An 18,187-nucleotide genomic window follows, 5' to 3' on the forward strand; every position below is an offset into this window, starting at 1 on the left:
CAGTGGTTCCACTGCCTGCCTCGGAAGCACAAGGACTAGAGTTGGATGCCTGGTACCCAAAAAGAGAAAAAAAAAAAAAAAAAAAAAAAAAAGAAGAAGAAGAAGAAGAAGAAGCTTCCTTAGAAAATCATCAATGATGTCTTCTATAATCAGGGACAATCGCTGTGAATCACAGTGACCATGACACACAATCTCTAGTGGTTTTGCATTAAAGGTGGTAAAATACGATGGCTAACATGGAAAGTCCTTACAATATACTGGCAAATATAAAAATCTCACTACAGAAGAGTGAACTCAGGTACACTCGTGTGTTTGTGCACATTATATATTTATATACATACATACCAGAGAGCAGGGGAAGGTCTAAAGAGAATAATTCTAAAATGTTAATAGCTATCTATGGATTAAGGGATTACAGATGGCTTTTTATGTTTCTTTCTCTTCATCTGAATTATCTAAAACTTTCTAAAACTAGCACATATTGCTTGTGTGAAATTTCTGTTATTTTACCTTGCCTCCACATTCCTGTAGATGAGTTAATGATAAAAAGCTGTTCCCAGCCCCCAGCCTCAGCCTGCGATGGCTCCCAAGGTCACCCATCTGCCCCCATGGACTCTTGGTGTCCGTGTGGAAGAGCCTGGTATGACTTTCACGAGCACAGAACGGACACGGTAGGTGAACAATTAGCCAGCTCTGGGCAGAGAAACCACCTCCCCAGAGGCTCACACAGGAACCATGCCTTGGGAATGCATAGGAGGCTCTCAAGCTAATTCCCAGAAGGGGGGTCAATTAGAAAACCTAACAGCTAGAAATCACCTCTCCCAGCATGTAACATGAGAGGCTGACCCCCAGGTCCAGCTGAGCAGATGGGAAGAGCCCAAGCTGGAGGGTACCTCCCCGCACTTAACACTCACCACTCTCTTCAGCACCTCCACCAGCCCCTCGACCCCAGTGCCCATCATGAGATTCTTCTTCTCTCCACAAAACCCACTGTCTCTCTAGGAATCTAACAGATAGATGATAAAGTCAAATGTCAGTGCTGAATAGAACCTCAAATATCACTTTTATCTCTTGTTTTCCAGTTGAGGAAACTGATCTAAAGAAATTAATCATTGCCTGATGGGATGGCGCACGCCTATAATCCCAGCACTCGGGAGGCTGAGGCAGGAGAATTGCTGTGAGTTCGAGACCAGCCTGGGTGCCATAGTGAGTTCCAGGTTAGTCTCAACTTCATAGTGAGACCCTGTCTCAAATCCCCCCCTCCAAAAAAAGAAAGAGAAATTAATCATTGCATCCAAAGCCTCTCAGGCAGTAGTGCAGCAGCCAAACTGAGAACTCAGATGACTATACTCCTGCACCAGTGTTGTGTTGTTGCCCACACTCCACTTCCGGTGTCTGGCTGGAAGAAAGCAAGTACAGGGTCCTGCTTATGGCGTGGACTGTGGCAGGGGTCCTGTGTTCAACCAGCTCTGGCACTAACCATCTCTGTGACCTCAGGTGCCCCAGTTTTTTCATCAGGAAAATTAGGTTAATAATGACAACTATATCGGGAGTTTGAGCAAAAGTTGAGTTAGAGCATATTTAGAAAAGAACCTGGAATATACTGAAAGTAGGTAAGGCTTTGCCATTTTAATGATTCATTTTGTCAGACAACTAGTAATGTCTGTGAGAAGTCAGAAAAAGACAAAGACAGACCAAGTGATTCTGCAGAGGAAGCACAGGATCTCCTCAAAAAGCAGGAGCCCAGCACCTCCAGCTTCCTGGGGAACGTGGTGAGCCTAGATCAGCCACCATTCAACCTGAAGTATTTACTGAGCCAATGGAAAGGAAGCTCATAAGCACATGGTCATATACATAGTTACTTAGTTTGTAAGAGAAGTGTGTTTACAATGCATGGAGGAAAGATGGTCCATATACACTGCAGGGCCTTACTGGAAAACTACATGGAAAAGAAGCTAAGGTGATCCCAACTTCACACCATACATAAAAGTCAATCTTAGATAGAATGCAGACCTAAATATTAAGTAATGAATACATAGGGAATGTCCTCATGTCCTGAATAGACAGAATTTCTAGCAGGACAAAATGAAAAGGAATAATTGCAAAGGAAACATACTATATCATACTTCATTAAAAAAGAGAAATTTTCAGATTAAAATGAATGTAGGATGTAACAATTTGAAAGAAATATCCCTGTTTTATCATTATTAGTATCTATCACTTCTCAGCCTTTTGGCTAAGATCAAGTGTGGTATCTATTAAAATTTAATTAACTTACTCAAAAAAATTGAAAATTCTTTCATAATGAAGAAAGTGAAGTGGTAACCCTTATACTCACACACAAAATATGTAAAAAGTGCCTAGAATTAAATAAGAAAAATGTCAATGATTTGGTAGAAAATGGGCAAGAGACTTAAGCAGGAAATCTACCCCCAAAAAATCCAAACGGATATATATATCAACATAAATATTCAACATAAATAATGATCAAGGAAATGCATAATAAAATTGCAATGATTTGCCACTATACACATATCAGAATTTGTTTTTAAAGAAGACAATACCAAATCTTGGCAGCATGTTAAACAGTTCTCCCCGCTGTATTGCTGATAGGAATGTAAACTGGTACAAAACATATTGGAAAAAAATCTAGCAAAACTTTTTAAAATTGAATATACACATAACCTTATAACCAAACTGTCCCCAGCCCCACCTAGACAATAGGCTTCAAAATACAAGAATGTTCATTGCAGCCTTATTCCAAGGAGTCCTAAACTGGAAAACATCTAAACGTATACCAAGGGCAGCGTGAATGTACACTTTCAGTCGTACCCACAAACTGGAATACATATGCTGTAGCAATGAGGAAAAATAATAAAAATTACAACCCTGCAACATGGAGGAATCTCAGAAATGCGAGTTTAAATGAAAAAGAAAAAATCCATGCATACTATATGATGCCATTCCAGCAAAGCTCAAACAGCAGGCAAAACCAGACTATGAGGCTAGAAGTTGGGATCATAGTTAATGTCTGGGTCTGGGGTGTGGAGGTAATGAGAGAAAGGGGCTGACTGCGGTCTGTGAAAGGGTGTTGAGTGCGTTCCACATCTTACTCGGGAGGTGGTTTCATGAATACACACTCAGTTCGAAAATTTCATTGAGCTGTATTAAAATGCTTTACTAAATGACTGTGACTCTGCCTGTGTGATAGCATGGTCTGCATCATGGTCCTCAAAAGGCCTCCCACTCTGTCCTCACCTTGCTCACTGCAGCCTCCCCACCTCCAGTTTAACAGGGGACGGTAGCAGGGGACAAACTGCAACCCTACAATGCTGAGATTTGGGGCCTTCCGACAGTCATGTGGAATCTATTCTAATGTGAGAGATTTTTTTTAAAATTTTATTGAGTTTATTGGTACATTTTAGGGATACAGTACAGTTACCTTCATTGTTAGGATCATGTACCTCTACATGGCAAACAGGGCCGTCGATTTAGCTCATTGGTTCCACCGCCTGCCTTGCAAGCACAAGCACCTGAGTTCAATCCCCAGTACCAAAAACAAAAAATAAAAAAGTCAACAAATATCCCCCAGGCTATAACCAACACGAGAAGTGGCACCTGGCTGGAGTCCTGCAACTGCACATCGTACCCACTGGGCTGATGAAAACAGGCACAGAATGCAAGCATGGGAATCTTTCAGAGCAACCCTGGGTGATTTCAATGTGTACAGCCAGTGCTGAGAGCCACTGGCCTGGAACCCTCTGGGCTATTTCCTTGGGCAAGCAAAAGGGAGGATTTGGGAAAAATGAAGCATAGATTTCCCTTCTTAGAGGAGGTCACCCTTGAGTGCTCTCCCTCTGTGCCCTAGAGCAGCTGCCAACAAAGGCCCTCAAGCCTCACAGGAGTCAGTCACAAAATCGCAGAGCTGCTCCCTGCCACGTGGGAACCCAGCAAGAAGGCAGCCATGCACAAGCCACAGAGTGGGCCCTCACCAGAACCTAACCATGCTAGCACCCTGGTATTGAACCTCCTGCCCTCCAGAATTGTCCTTTTACAGTGACAGCCCCTCCAAGGACACCTGGAATGTCACTGATGCCAAAGTGTATGTAAGCTATGAGATTATCAGAGTCCCAACCCTTAACTTCATCTGGAACAATGAAAGAAGGGGTCACTGGCAGTTCAAAGGGCAGGACTCTTGCCTGGTGACTGGGATAATCTGGGTGACCCAGGAAAGCATGGAGTAACTGTCTGGGTGTGGGCATCTCCTGTCATAAAGAAGATGCTGGAGTGCTTCCACTGCCTGCCTCGCAAGTGCAAGGACCTGAGTTCGATCCCCGGTACCAAACAAACAAACAAACAAATAAGATGCTGGATAATACGAAGGCCATGTATGGCAATCCCAAGGACAGACTTCAGCAGCAACAAAGATGGCCGTTGGCTGAAAGCCTAAGTGAAATCACAGTGAAAGAGTGTGAAGATGCAGTCGACAAAGCCACAGGTACATTAGTGTACATGGCTAAAAGCCATCATGGGTATCTGCCACATGCTCCCTTTAATCCAAGCCATTGATGCTTTAGTTATATTCACTGGCTTTACACAAAAAATACAAAATAAAGATACTACCGCCAGGCTACCTACAAAAATTTATTCTCTATTTACAAAGACAAAAAGCATCACAAAAGGAAAAAGCCCACAGCGCCAAGGAGCCCTCACTCAGCTGCTGGTTTCTGCTGAGCCCCTGGACGGCACCTTCAGGGAAGCCCTGGCTGCCCCTTCCCACCCTTGTCTCCCCCTCTTTAATCTACTTCTCTACCTGCTTCTACACACTACTGGGCTCTTCACTCAACAACCCTTGTTCAAGCCAGGAGCAAGAGGCGGCAGAGCATTTGGGGTGCTGGTGTGTGTGTGTGTGTGTGTGTGTGCGTGCATGTGTACACACTCCATCACTGTAGAGATCTCTGTATTCTCACTGGCATCCATAAAATAATTAAGATGAAAGAGTGAGCCCAGGGTGTGGAAGGCAGAGAAAGCCGAGGTTAGCAGGCCCAAGAAGCCCTGAGCAGGTCAGTCACTGGGTGTGTGGCCCTTCCCATGGTACCTCAGGGTGGGGAGGCCACTCTCCGGTGAGAGGGGGACACAGGCTCTTGTGTCACTGATTGTCTCTTCATTTTAATCTGAGCCAAAACAGCGCTGTTCTCAGAGCCAGGGCAAAAGAACCCTGGGAAACTCACAGTCATGAGTTCCCATCCTGGCTCAACCACTCATCAAGCCAGAAACCTTGGGCAAATCACTGAGTCCTCAGAGCCTCAGTTTCCTTTTCTATGAGATGGACAAGGACAGTTCCCTTCCTGCCCCGGGGCAGCGGTGAAGATGAAAGACGGTAATGTAGCTCAGTGCAGAAGAAGCCCAGAGGAGGCACTAATCAGGTTCATACAGATCATCCCATTTATCTCTTGCCACTAGAGTAATAGAATCCCCTGGTGTTACAGAAGAGATTAGGCCCCATCACCCAAATCATACAATTAGAGGCTAGATTGGAATTGGGCTTCAAAATCCAGGGGCAAGCCCTGAGGCCCTACCCTGTGTTATCCCCCTCAACCCATAAGAGCTGTTATCATATTTCCATCAACTTGACCAATTTTTGGCCCCTGTGATTCGGAACCAGACAGAGAGGCTGATGGGAAGGCCAGCTCCTGGACTCCACAGGGAAGAAAGATGGACACCAGTGTATGCCTCTCTCTTCTACCAGAGACCATGGCCAGGAATGCCTGACTCTAAACTGACCCCCTCCTCAGCTCAGTCCTCCTGGGGGACACACTGCTGGCTCCCAGAGCCTGAGTCATCTCAGCCACACCCTCAGGTCAGGTTAGAAATTTGGGTGTTCTTTAGATATAGGTTTAACATCTCTGGAGGCCTCAGTAAAGTCTTAGAATTATTTCTTCGCTCCATAAAATAAAAATACAGCACAGATGCACACTCACCCAAGGAGACTAGGGACTTTACAGTACTGTGGCCAAGTACTTGGTTTGGTTTCCGTCACCTCTCCACTGAACTGCTGTAATATGTCCTCGGCTAATCCTTGTCCATCCATCATGCTGTTTGTTCTCTTCAACATCTGCCTCGCATTTGCAGAGGACTCAGCAGCCTCTTGGGTATCACAGCGATGCTAATGACTTACCTCCCACTCACCTAGTGGGGTGAGAGGTCCCCACGGTTGTCCCAGTTGAAGAATTTTCCTATCAGGTCCTCAGAGACAAGATTCAACCCAACTGCCTCTGTGCCCCCAAACCTCCTGGCACTTAGTGGTGAGTCATGTTGTGCGGTCACTCAGTGGAGCTTTGCCAGAATCATCTTCAAACTACTCACTCCTACCTGACCAGTAGAAAAGGCAGTCCTGCTTCCTCTCTTCACCGTAGATGCTCCCTGTGTACATTCAAATTCCCTTGGCCATCTGTTATTTTGGCAATCGTTTAAGCTGAAAGCAAGACCAGGAGGATTGCTTCACAAAGCAATAAATCATATCACTTTACATCATTCATGACCTGCACCTCACCAGCCACCCCATGTGAGACTCAAGGGCTCTGCCTCTCCAACACACTCCAAGGGAAGAGCAAGGGAACTGCAGCCTTTGTTTTGTTTACCTGGGGAGATCCAAGTCTTTCCCTTCACATGATCAATCAAGTCTATTTAGTACTTGCTCCTACCTGGCTTTATTTCTAAAGAGCTAATGTAAACAGCTGACCAAAAGCACTGCCAGCTGTATCCATCTCCCAGGGCTCCCATAACCAATTAGCAAAAGTGTATGACTTAACACAACGGAAATGTCTTTTTCCATGGCTCTGGAGACCAGAAATCCCAAGACAAGGGGTCAGCAGGACAGTGCTCCCTCTGGAGCTTCTAGGGAGATCCGTCCTTGCCTCTCCCAGCTTCTCAGAGTTCCTGGTGTTCCCGGTCTCAGAGCTGCACTGCCCCAGCCTGTCTCCCTCTTCTCATGGCCTTTTTCCCTTGGTGGGTCTGCATCGTCTCCTCTCTTCCCAAGGATGCCAGTCAGTGGATGTCACACTCACCCTAAATCCAAGATGATTTCATGTCGAGATCCTTAACCAAGCCAAGTGTGGTGGTGCATGCCTGTAATTCCAGCACTCGGAGGCTGGAGCAAGAGGATCACAAGTTCAAGGCCAGCCTGGGTTACATAGCAAGACCCTGCTTCAAAGAAAAAAATTCCTTAACTAATTATATCTGCAAAGACCCAATCTCCAAAGGAGGTCAGAGTCCATATTTTGGGATGAACATGAACATGAGGATGTAGAAGGATCTGTGTTTCCTCCAAAGGGGCCAGTCTTTTTTCTCTTCCTTCCTTCTCTTTCTTTCTTGCTCTCTTCCTTTCTTTCCTTTTTGATAAGGATATGGTCTTGCTATATAGTTCAGGCTGGCCTTGAACTCACTATGTAGCCTACACTGGCTTTGAACTCACAGCAATCTTCCTGCCTCAGCCTCCTGAGTTCAGGGATTACAAGTGTGCACCACCACAGCTAGCTGAAAGGCAAAATTTTGAACACCTTGAACCTCAAGCCTGCCCATTCTTCACCATAGATAGCTGCAAAACATTTTTGTGTGCCTGTGTCAGTGTGCACTGGAGTTTAAACCCAGAGAACACTAAGCTACATCCTCAGCCTCTGGTACTTTGTTTTTTGAAACAGAGTTCTAAGTTGCCCAGGCTGCCTTCAATGTTGCTTGTGATCCTCCTGCCTCAGCTTCCTGAGCATCTATCCCACAGGGACTGCTCAGTGCTAGTTCAGCCCGAACCTCAGTTCTCAGCCCTATGTACCTCCTGGGAACAGGAGGGAGATTAAAACATGAAAGTCAGGCATTGTTGATGTTTTCACTGCTGAGGAAGAGGTGGCAAACAGGAGCTCAAGTGACTAACAGGCCTATTTCAGGTCCCCAGCTCCTCTGAGCCCCACGCTGGTGGTGCCCCCAATGCCCCCTTCCTCTGCAGCCCTGGCAGGTGTGAAACAGAGGCAGGTGGGAGTGAAGTGGGCACAGCTTAGCCAGTGAGTAGGAAAAGGTGTGGTAGTAGTTTTAGGCCAAGGAACAGGTGTGACACTCCCAGTCGTGTCTGGAGTCTGGGCTGGCGTTCAAGATGTCAGTAGTGCTGTGAGAGATGAACGCCAAGATCAGAGGAAGGCATCACAGTCTGATTTTTTTCTGTGGAGTTTTATTTGCAAAAAAAAAAAAAAAAACCAAACGCGCTGAGTCTCAAGCTGTATCTGGTAACATTAAAACACCCAAATGAAATGTAAAATATGAAGTCAAACCAGTTAGTGTTTCCGTGAAGTTTTACTCAAAAATAGGTGCATTTAACCTCCTCAACTTTAGTCTCTCCTCCTCACGCATGTTGAGTGGTAAAGCCTTAAAATATGCATTCCACCAGGAAAGAGACTGTGATCTTCAGGGTTCCTAAGTCCAGAAAACTTCTAGATGATTCTCTGGCTCTCAAAAGACTTCTAGTACTTAGTTTGCAGCCTCATTTGAATCATTTAGGTGCACGTGATTTCATGGGAAGAGGCTGTTTTTATGCATCACCCCTTCAACCTGTTTCAGCGCCAACCACAGATCTTTTTTCATCTCCAGGAACTTAGAAAACCACAGCAAGGGGCAGTGGGAGGCTCAAAACTCAACCTGCAGCGCTCCGCCTGCGGTCCAGGGCTCCCTTCAGCCAACCTGGGCTGGAAAAAGCAGTCGCCTCCGCCAGCAAGTGTTTTGCTGTCTGCTTTGCGGCTGCTCATTACGTGTGAGTAGAAACGCGGGCCTGTGGGTAAACATCGCGGTGGAGCAAGGCGCATATTTCTTTCCCCCCTCTAAATCTGTACCCTGTGCCTTCTCACCAGTACTGCAATTTCCTCTGGCACTTGAGACAGACATATGTTATTTTCAGTTCCACAACTTTCTAGTTCGCTGTGTCACCGCACACATGGCCCGGGCGCTGCGAATATAAATACACGTGGGCGTCTGCATTTCAACCCCTGGACTCTCACCACTTGTTTTTTTCAGAGCAGCGTAACTCAAGTGGATTGTCATCACCTCCAGGCAGCATGACAGGGCCTTCCAAGTCAATGGTTTCCCATCTAAGGCCTCCACCCCACTCCCCCAATCGCTGCCATTTCCCACCCAAAACTTGCAGACTTGCTCAAAATGCTGAAATTGGGCCCAGTGGACAAAATCCTTGAATGATCCTGTTAAGACTCTTACCTGTTGACCAAATGCCTGAAAACTAAGTACGGGTACTGTAGTTCAGGAAGATAGACCTTCCCCAGCAGATCTTAAGGCAACAGCATGAAAACCCCTAACAGCTACAGCCTTGTGGCTCCTCTGATAGTAAACAAGCGATGATTTGAAAATGCACACAGCACAGGCTGGCACCCCTTCGGGTAGCAGTGGGTTTGAGCTGGGTGCCAAGCTATAGGCAAAGGAGATCTTTTAATAATGGCTCCCTCCCAGGCTCTGTCTTCTGGCACACGTGCTGAAAGCAGGGCACACAGTAATGCCCGTGGACATAGAGACAGGTGCTCCATCTTCCTCCCGGGCCCTGGAGGTTGTGCAGAATACCCTGGCTCAGGGAGACAGGAGAGGGTAAGACCGACGCTAACAAAAACAGCAACTTCTGTTTAATATGTGCTTCCTACAAGCCATTTGCCTTATTTTGGTTTTATAAATGATTGGCCCCCACTCAAGAGACAGGAAAACTGAGACTTGGGACAAGGAAATCTTTGCCAAGAGCATCCCATGAAACCAAGAACCTGCCAAGTGAGTGCAAGACTGAACCTCTCACAAAATATTTAAATCTCGCAAGTGCTATGTGCATTTTACATTAGTTATTGAATTTAACTTCACAAATCTTGTACAGTAGACAGTATCAGCATTTCATCAATGAAAGGATCAAGCTCAGAGATGTTAAATAACTCACCTAGGGTCACCTGGATAATAAATGAGCAGGCTTTTTCACCAATACAATCTGACTCCAAAGCCCACACCCTAAAATATGAGTCAACAAACTTTTTCTAGAAAAAGCTAGGTAGTAAATATTTGGGGCTTCTCAGCCCACGCTGTCACTGTCATGACCACTGACCTCTGCCCTTCGGCATGGAAGCAGTGCCAGCACTGTCTGAATGTCATGTGCCTGTGTGCCAGGGAAGCTCACAAGACAGACAGCTGCACGATGGCTGGCCCCTACACCAGAGCTCTGCTGCAGACATGCCACACCCATGGGCAAGGACAAGGCACCCTGGGCACAACACTGGAGGCACAGACATGATCTTCGCTCTGCCAACCTCATCTATAACTCCCTCCCCGCCACTTTCTCAGCTCTAGTCTCCTTTCTGCTCTTCAGACACAGCTATCATCCTACTACTGTCCCAGGAAGTGTCATTTTCCCTGCCTGGAACACTCAGATTTCTTCCTGGCTCATTCCCTTACCTCTTCCTCTTCTTTGTTCCAGAACCAACCTTCTGTAAGGCCTTCCCTGGCTACCCTATCAAAAACTGCCTCCCAAACCCAGACCAAACCCAGGCCCACATTTCCTCTCTCCTTCCCCTGCTCCTTCCTCTCCTTTATACTGGCCGCCATCCAACCCCACTCTCATTTTACTAATTTGCTTGACTCCTTTTCTGTCTGCACCTCCCACCATTAGAGGCTGAGCTCTGGGAAAGGTGGTTCTGATTGTTTGTCTATTGCCATCATCACACTGCATCCCCAGGTCCTAGCATTGTAGCGCCACACGGTTACTTACCCAAGAAGTAGGATGCCTTACTAGGTTAGGGAATGACAACAGCGCATCCTCAGAGCAAGCAGAACATGGCCCCAGAAGAGCTGTTCTGGAGTTTGGGGCATGACATAGCCCAGGATGGCCCCAGGACCCCACAGCAGTGTCACGTATCTCCAGTGCCCTTAGAGACTCAGTAGCAGGGCCAGGGATTTAGCTCAGTGGTTCTACCACCTCCTTTGCAAGTACAAGGACCCAAGTTCAATCCCCGGTACCAGAGAGAGAGAGAGAGAGAGAGAGAGAGAGAGGTAGTGGAGGGAGAAGGGATGGGAGCAGACAGAATGGAGGAGCAGCAAAACAGGGCCATCCCATGAAACCTCCCAGGCCTTACCTTGTTTGTGCTAAACTCTGTCCATTTGGTGATTGTCCAATGCTTCTGAAACCCTTCAAATGTTCCCTTCTGCTACTGCACATGATTCTGTCTGTCTTTCTGGAGGGAAATGTTCATTTGACACCTATTCAGAGGAATGGATAAGGCCTGAGGCATGCCTAGAGATGTTTCTCAGCAGTCCTCACCAAAACCCACTGCTGCCAGGGGTGGTGTGGAAAGCCACTTGGCTCTGCCACCTGACACTTTATACTTTACAAATGTCACCTTCAAACTGGGAAACATCTCAGAATTGGACTAACCTATAACATTTGGTATAATCAAGGATCAGCCATGAACTGTGAAGTATCAAAGACTGGGGTCAGTAAATCCCCTTGTGCCATTTTCTATTGTGAGTTTCACAGGACAGTGCCATCCCTGAGATCTGGAGGGCATTTGCCACACAAAGGCCTCCAAATCCAGAGCAAGCCAGGTGGGCCAGAGCCACACTGCCAGTCAGCATCTTTTCATCTTAACTTGTGAAGTGGTTTCCAGCCTCAGAGGATGAAACCCCACACACACCTGGGCTTTCTGAATGTGCAGCTCTTCTTAGACACAGTCCTCTGATACTCAGCACAGCCACTTGTCACCTCCATTTTATAGATGGTAAAATGAAGGCCCAGAAATACAATGATTTACCCAAGATCCCCAACTAGTAAGTGACAGGACCAGAATTTTAACTAGTTTCAAAACTTGCATGTTTAATCACCACATTGTAGAATTTCTTAAGCTGCCTCTTTGAACCAAACAGGAAGTCTGTGCACATGAGCATGGGGTGAGGAATTTGTTCTTGTTGTTTAATCTAAGGATGAAACAATCTCTTTCCACTCATGGTGGGAAGAGCTATGATTTCCTTCCCCAGGGTGTAGTGTAAAACTGAAGTAGGGAAGACAGTAAGAGATCCCATAAGCAAGATCAGTGTCCTCCCTGGCGAGCCTTATCACTCAGCCCCAACTTAGGACAGGCCACCACATGGCAGTGGTCCCATCAGACACCATCCCACCAGCAGCACTGCCCTTCTTTTGGGACAGTCAGATGAGTGGGTCATATGTAGGATCCATTAGAAATTAGAACAAGCTGGACATGGTGGCATACACCTGTACGCCTAGCATTCTGGGAAGCTGAGGTAGAAAGTTCTGCCTGGACAACTTAGGGACTCAGCAAGACTCTGTGTGAAAATTTTTTTAAAAAAAATTTTTAAAGGGCTGGAGATACAGCTTAGTGCACAGGCCTTAGGTTCAAAAAACAAAAGTAAAACATAATTGCCATAGATTTGTTCTACTTCAAAGAGTATCCCCCAAAAGTATATGTGTGTGTGTATGTTGAAAGCAGAGACTCAGATACTGTACACCAATCAAACCAATCTTTATAGCAGTATTATTCATAATAGTCACAAGGTAAAAAAACAAATCAGATGTTTACTAATGGATGAATGGATTGAGAAAATGTAATACTATTCAGCCTTAAGAGTAAAATTTTGCAATATGCTATAATACAGATGAACCTTGAAGACATTAAGCTAAGTGAAATATCCCAGACACAAAAGGACAAGGGTTGTGTGATTCCATTTACAGGAGCAACTGAGAATGGGCAAACTCCTAGAGACAGAATGGATATTAGAGACCACAAGAGTTGGTGGGGCAGTTAGTGTTTAATGGCTACAGAGTTTTGTTTCAGTAAGACAAAACTTCCTTGAGCTTAATAGCAATAATAGCTGCACTATAATGGGAATGCACCTAATGTCACTGAATTGTATATCTTTAAATGATTTAAATAGTACATTTTATTTTATGCATATCTTATCACACACAAAAACAAGGAGTAAATTTCCTGCCTGATGGAGTTGCTGCAGGATGAAAGTGATGCTTAGAGCAGGAAGTTACAGGGTCTAGGAAGCCATCTGGCTGCCCAAAGACACTGTTCATCTTGAACAGCACAATGGCCTCTCTGAGCTAAACTTTACATAGAAAAGGGTTGAAGACCTTCCCACATACCAGGAAGCCTTTGGTCACTTTCATCTGAGTCAGTTGCAGGGGGAGGGAATTAAACTGCTCCAGGAAAGTGGGGTGTCCCCCTCTTGCTGCTAGGACAATATTTACCTTTTATTTTCCATTCACTCAGAACTACTTTTTGAGCATCTGCAACATACCAAACACTATGCTAGGCAGGCACACAGACCAAGATTTACACACCAATGGCTTAAGAAGGAACCATAGTGCCCAACAAGAATCAGAGAAGTCCTACAACCAACCAAAGGCAGCACAGTGTGTACCTTTGTTGCAGCACAGCAGAGAAGCTCAGTGCTACAGCCAAGTATAGCTCAGAGGCACACCTGAGTTTTACAGCTCAGTGTTGCAGCTCTGGATCGCAGCTCCAAGGCACAACTGAGCTTTACAGCTCAGTGTGGCAGCTGTGGGTTACAGTTCTCACAATTTGAAAACTTGAGAATGAATGGTCACTTGGAAGAGGTGGAGAAAAACCATTATTACACCAGTGGGCTCAAAGGAATTTATATTCACAGTCTGAGTGATTTATCAGAAATGAGAACCTCCTTAGATAGGCATCTATAGGGCAGGTGAGCATTCTCACTGAAGCAGAGAGACCGAGTTACAGAACATTCTTGAAACAGAAGGGTGGAGTTATAGAACATTCCTGAAAAGTCACATGTTCAAACAGCCATAGAACATTTTGATACATTGGGCTGGAGCTAGGCTGCCCAGCAGCACAAACTGTTACATTTCTGGAACAAAACATTTTGCAGAAAAATAACATGGAGGAGAGGCAAGGGAAAGGCAAGGGCTGATCTTATTGTGTAGTATTTCTCTATCACCTTAGCTAATGATGACACTGAGAGTACAAGGCCAGCCCTTCTATATCCAGAGCTCAGAGAGATTCTTTCCACAAGGCAGTATTCCAGAAGAGATACAAAAATACCACCCACAAACAAAACAAAACTCATGTAGGAGATCACCAAGTAGCAACTATGTGCCCATCTGGGCCATAGGCCGGAGTTCAACCCACACCCAAGTGGGAACATCACCTTCCTTCCAGCAGAGCATAGGCCCATAATCCACCATTTCTAGCAACCACAGTCCTAGCCTCTGAATTGCCACCCCTCTGCTGCCTACAGAGCAGGAGAAACGCATCCTGCTCTGTGTTTTTCATGCTCTTCTTCTTGGAGCCCAGCTTGACCAATGATTCCCTGGGTGGCCCTGGGCAAGTCCTCAGGCTCCTATTATCCCCCTGTGAGTATAAAGAAGAGTCCATGACCCCAAAGATCGCACCCAGCACTGGTGTTCCCAGGTTCCCAGGAGACCCTCCTTTCCTTTCCTAGTCTCTATCATCTAGACACTGTACTTCCAGCCCTGGGCCTGACAGTCCCATCTCCAACCCCACCCCACAGGAGAGAAAGTCCAGCTGGGCCCTCACGGACCCCATCCTGCAAGGAGCTCCTGGCCTTGTCTGGTGGACCATATGCTTGGCCCTCAGATGTGCTGGACAGCCTCACTCCTCTCCTAGGGTGCTTGACTGTTCATGATCCCCAGATGCACTTCCCCAGCCCTGTCCCTAGAGACATTTCCAGAGTTGTTTTATGAGTGAGGCTGGGGAAATCTATTAATGAGAGCAGTAATTGTTACCTTTGGGCGCTGAAGGCTGATTTACAACAGTTAATGCCTCAGATTCCAAAGGCATAAATTTCAGCTCTTCCACCGTGTTGTCTGGAGCAAAATAAAACACAGGGAGGTTATGTATCCTAGGCTACACATGTTTGGCTGCACAGAGCATTTTTCTAAGGTGGGGAGTTGTTCGGTTTCATTGGCAGTATAATACCAGGGATGCTTCCTAAGCCATCTGCCTCTACGCCTGTGGAAACTTTGCATGGATATTTGATGCATGTTTCTTAGGGAGGGAAGATGGCACAGGGCAGAGACTAGGTGACAGGGCAGCTTCCGACAGCCCCAGTTCTGGCCTGATTGGGTTTGGTGTCCCAGTCAAGGAGGTAACATGACTTCCAAAGCAGCCCCTGTGACCTCATGGGGAAGCTGGAGATGCTCGGCCATGTTCTCAGAGCCAATGGGGGTGGAGCCTTCACAAATCATGCTGAGGTTGCCCCATCTGGAGCATCTGTCAGAGGCAAAGAGGCTGACCCCCCTTTCCTACCAAATGAGGATCTGGGGGAGTTGGAGACAGAAAGAATTTTGTTTTGAGGATTCATCCAGTTGGAGTTTCCAGAAACTCTTGTAGGGGCTATAAAACCACAGTAATTTATTCCCAGAAGAAGAGAAGAGAAACAGTCATGCAAAGACGGACACACACACACACACACACTCCATGGCTGCTGTTACAATTTGTGTTTTCACAGATGCTCCCATCTCGGGCCAGCAAGTGGCCTCAGCACTACAGTCAAGATCTCCATTGCTCCACAGGTACCAGACAGCTCTGGTGTCCTCACCCAGCTGTCCTGGCCCCAACCCCAGAGCCTTTCCAGTTGTCCAACCCCAGACCCCTTTCCAGTTGATGCTGGGAAACAAAGTAGCACAGCCTAAGTGCTATGTCTGGTTGCATTATAATCCAGGAATGTCCCTGAGAGTCCAATATTCAACATATTTGTTGCCTGTCTGTCAAGGGTAAGGCACAGTAGGAATAGGTCTAGAGAAATTTCTGGCCCATGCTTAGGCCAGTTTCCAGTGAGAACTTTATGAGAGCTCATTTATGTCTCTTATATAATTCTTTATGGTTTCCAAAGCCTTTAGCATATTAGCATCCCTACAGACCAATAAAGTGGATATCTTCATGTGCAGCTTACAGAGGAAAAGTATAATGGCCAGAGAAGAAAATGACTTGCCCAGCAAAGTTGGCATGAGAACTCATGTTCCCTGACTGCAGACAGAGGAACGAGGAATCATTTCAACCCTATTTATGAGACTGATATAAGAGGAGTACTTGTGAATCTAAGTTCAAGTTCTTTGTTCTTTAGAAACACACACACAGACACACACACACTTGGGACTTTGGTGAGATTTGATGTGTGAGTAAACAGAAGGAAATATTCTCCCTGCCCAGGGTGAGAAGCAGTCATGAGAAGGAACAACAGCTACTACTGGTTTCACTCTTAATTCTAGCATTGCCCAGGATCCAGGATGTTCAGCTGAAGAATGCTGTCAAGTGTTGTCCTTTTGTTCTGGGAATGGGGAAACTGATCCCAGGGAAGATGTCAGGGTCCCCACTCACCAGATCAGACCTGGCTCTGGAACCCATTTGTGCCCCCTTGCTGCTCTTTTCCCTCAACCAACCATGATACTGTGGACTGGGAAGAGAAGAATCAGCTCAGAATAAAATATCCAGATCACTTCAAAGCACTTGCCCCTTCCTCTTTCTCCTATCATTTTCACCCCAGTCCAGGATGGAAGCCAAGATGGATGCAAGGCTGCAGCTGGATTCAGAACAGCCCTGGCTGCAGGGCACTAAAAGAAGAGCAGGGTCCTCATGCTAGAATATCTTGGGCTTCCTCCCCTAGTCTAAGCAACATCCCTTAGCTGGAGGAAGTTCTGTGCAGTGGGCAGATGGGATGAGAAGAGAGGCTGGGAAAGGGTTTATCATATGCCTTAGGATTCCTGAATCAGCTCCTCTAATGTGAGACTAGGCACTTGCTCCAAACCAAGTCAATGTGAACTTTTTACCCCCCACTTCCCACCCCACCCATGCCCTGGAAGTTCAAAAGCCAAAAATACAAAACATGCATATCATACTCACATCCTGCACCTATGGCAGACCCTGCTGATCAGTGGTGGTCTTTTGACCCACTGACTATGCAGCCATACCAGTACTATGGAGCTAATTTTGAAATAAAGTTGATTATTGCATTGTTGTGGAAGATCTCACTTACTTTTGGGTCTACCTTGAATACCTTATATTAGGAAATACCTTATCTATTCCACTTTATTTTTATTGGACTTTCAATCAAAGGACCACACCTACTTCCTCCAAGATGGCCAACTGGAGTACTCTATCTATGCTCAATCTCTAGCACTAGATTGGGAAGGGCATATGACCAAAGAATGCCAATCAGAGTCTTTTTCAGGAATCGATAAGGATGCAGGACAAAGAGGCCAATACCACCATGTGTGGCAGCCCAACCATGAGGAAGAGATAAACCTGAGAGTTACAGAGAGGGTACACAGAAAAAAGCAGAACAGAGGCGAGAGGAAGAAAGGCAACTTGGTGACATTGTTTAAATTGTGGAGCTGGCCTGCTGGCTTTCCAGTTCTGTAGTATGGTGTAAGTCAATAGGTGCCACACCCTGCCTGGAAGATCGTGTAACTCAGCCTTGCCTCACGGTCTGCCTGGCCTGAACCCAGATTCAATTGAAACTGAAGGGTACAGTGTTCACCTACTCTGTAGATGCAGTCTGCATCCTTGCATCCTCTAAGCTGCTTCACAACTAATCCCTCCTGGGGCTAGGCAGGGGTTCAGCTGATTCCATGCAAACCCTTTGCAACCAATCCCCAAGAGAGCAGCCCCAGGCATGCCTCAGAGCCTAAGTCTTCACCTGCAAAGGACCAATAAGCAGGCAAGAGAAAAGCCAACCAGGAAGGATTGTGTTATTTTTAAAGATATAAAATTCATTACTGGATGAGACAAAACTGTGACAAGGTAAATTGGCAGGTAAAATGATGGTGCCATGGATTTGTGCCCCTGACCCAACTGCTCACGAGCTCACAGCTTCAGGTTGGGGATGGAATAGTGATTAGTTCCCGGAAGCCACCTGCCTTGCCAAGATGGGCTGTGAACCCACTCTGTGATGTTGTCACATATCAAGTGTTCCCAGGTATCCATCCAGGCATTTTGCAGTGCAATCAAAGTTGAATGTGGCATAAAGGATAGGAAGGACAGAGATGAACTGGAAGCATCTATGAATTCATTTGCAGAAAAGATATTTTGAAAAGACTGCTGCTTTTAATCTAGGTCTTCCTAGATCAAAAAAAAAAAAAAAAAAC

At 46.1% G+C, this 18,187-nt stretch overlaps 1 long non-coding RNA gene and 1 pseudogene across 1 annotated transcript in view; one reads left to right on the top strand and one right to left on the bottom strand.

The window, feature by feature from the left end:
- Nucleotides 1-18,187, bottom strand: part of LOC104869347 — a 164,824-nt gene that overhangs the window by 114,211 nt on the left and 32,426 nt on the right. The gene's annotated exons all lie outside the window — the stretch shown is intronic.
- Nucleotides 2,217-2,330, top strand: LOC117285328 (annotated as a pseudogene).

The sequence above is a fragment of the Fukomys damarensis genome, unplaced genomic scaffold (assembly GCF_012274545.1).
Source record: "Fukomys damarensis isolate Sample0158 unplaced genomic scaffold, DMR_v1.0_HiC HiC_scaffold_8, whole genome shotgun sequence".
NCBI lineage: Eukaryota > Metazoa > Chordata > Mammalia > Rodentia > Bathyergidae > Fukomys > Fukomys damarensis.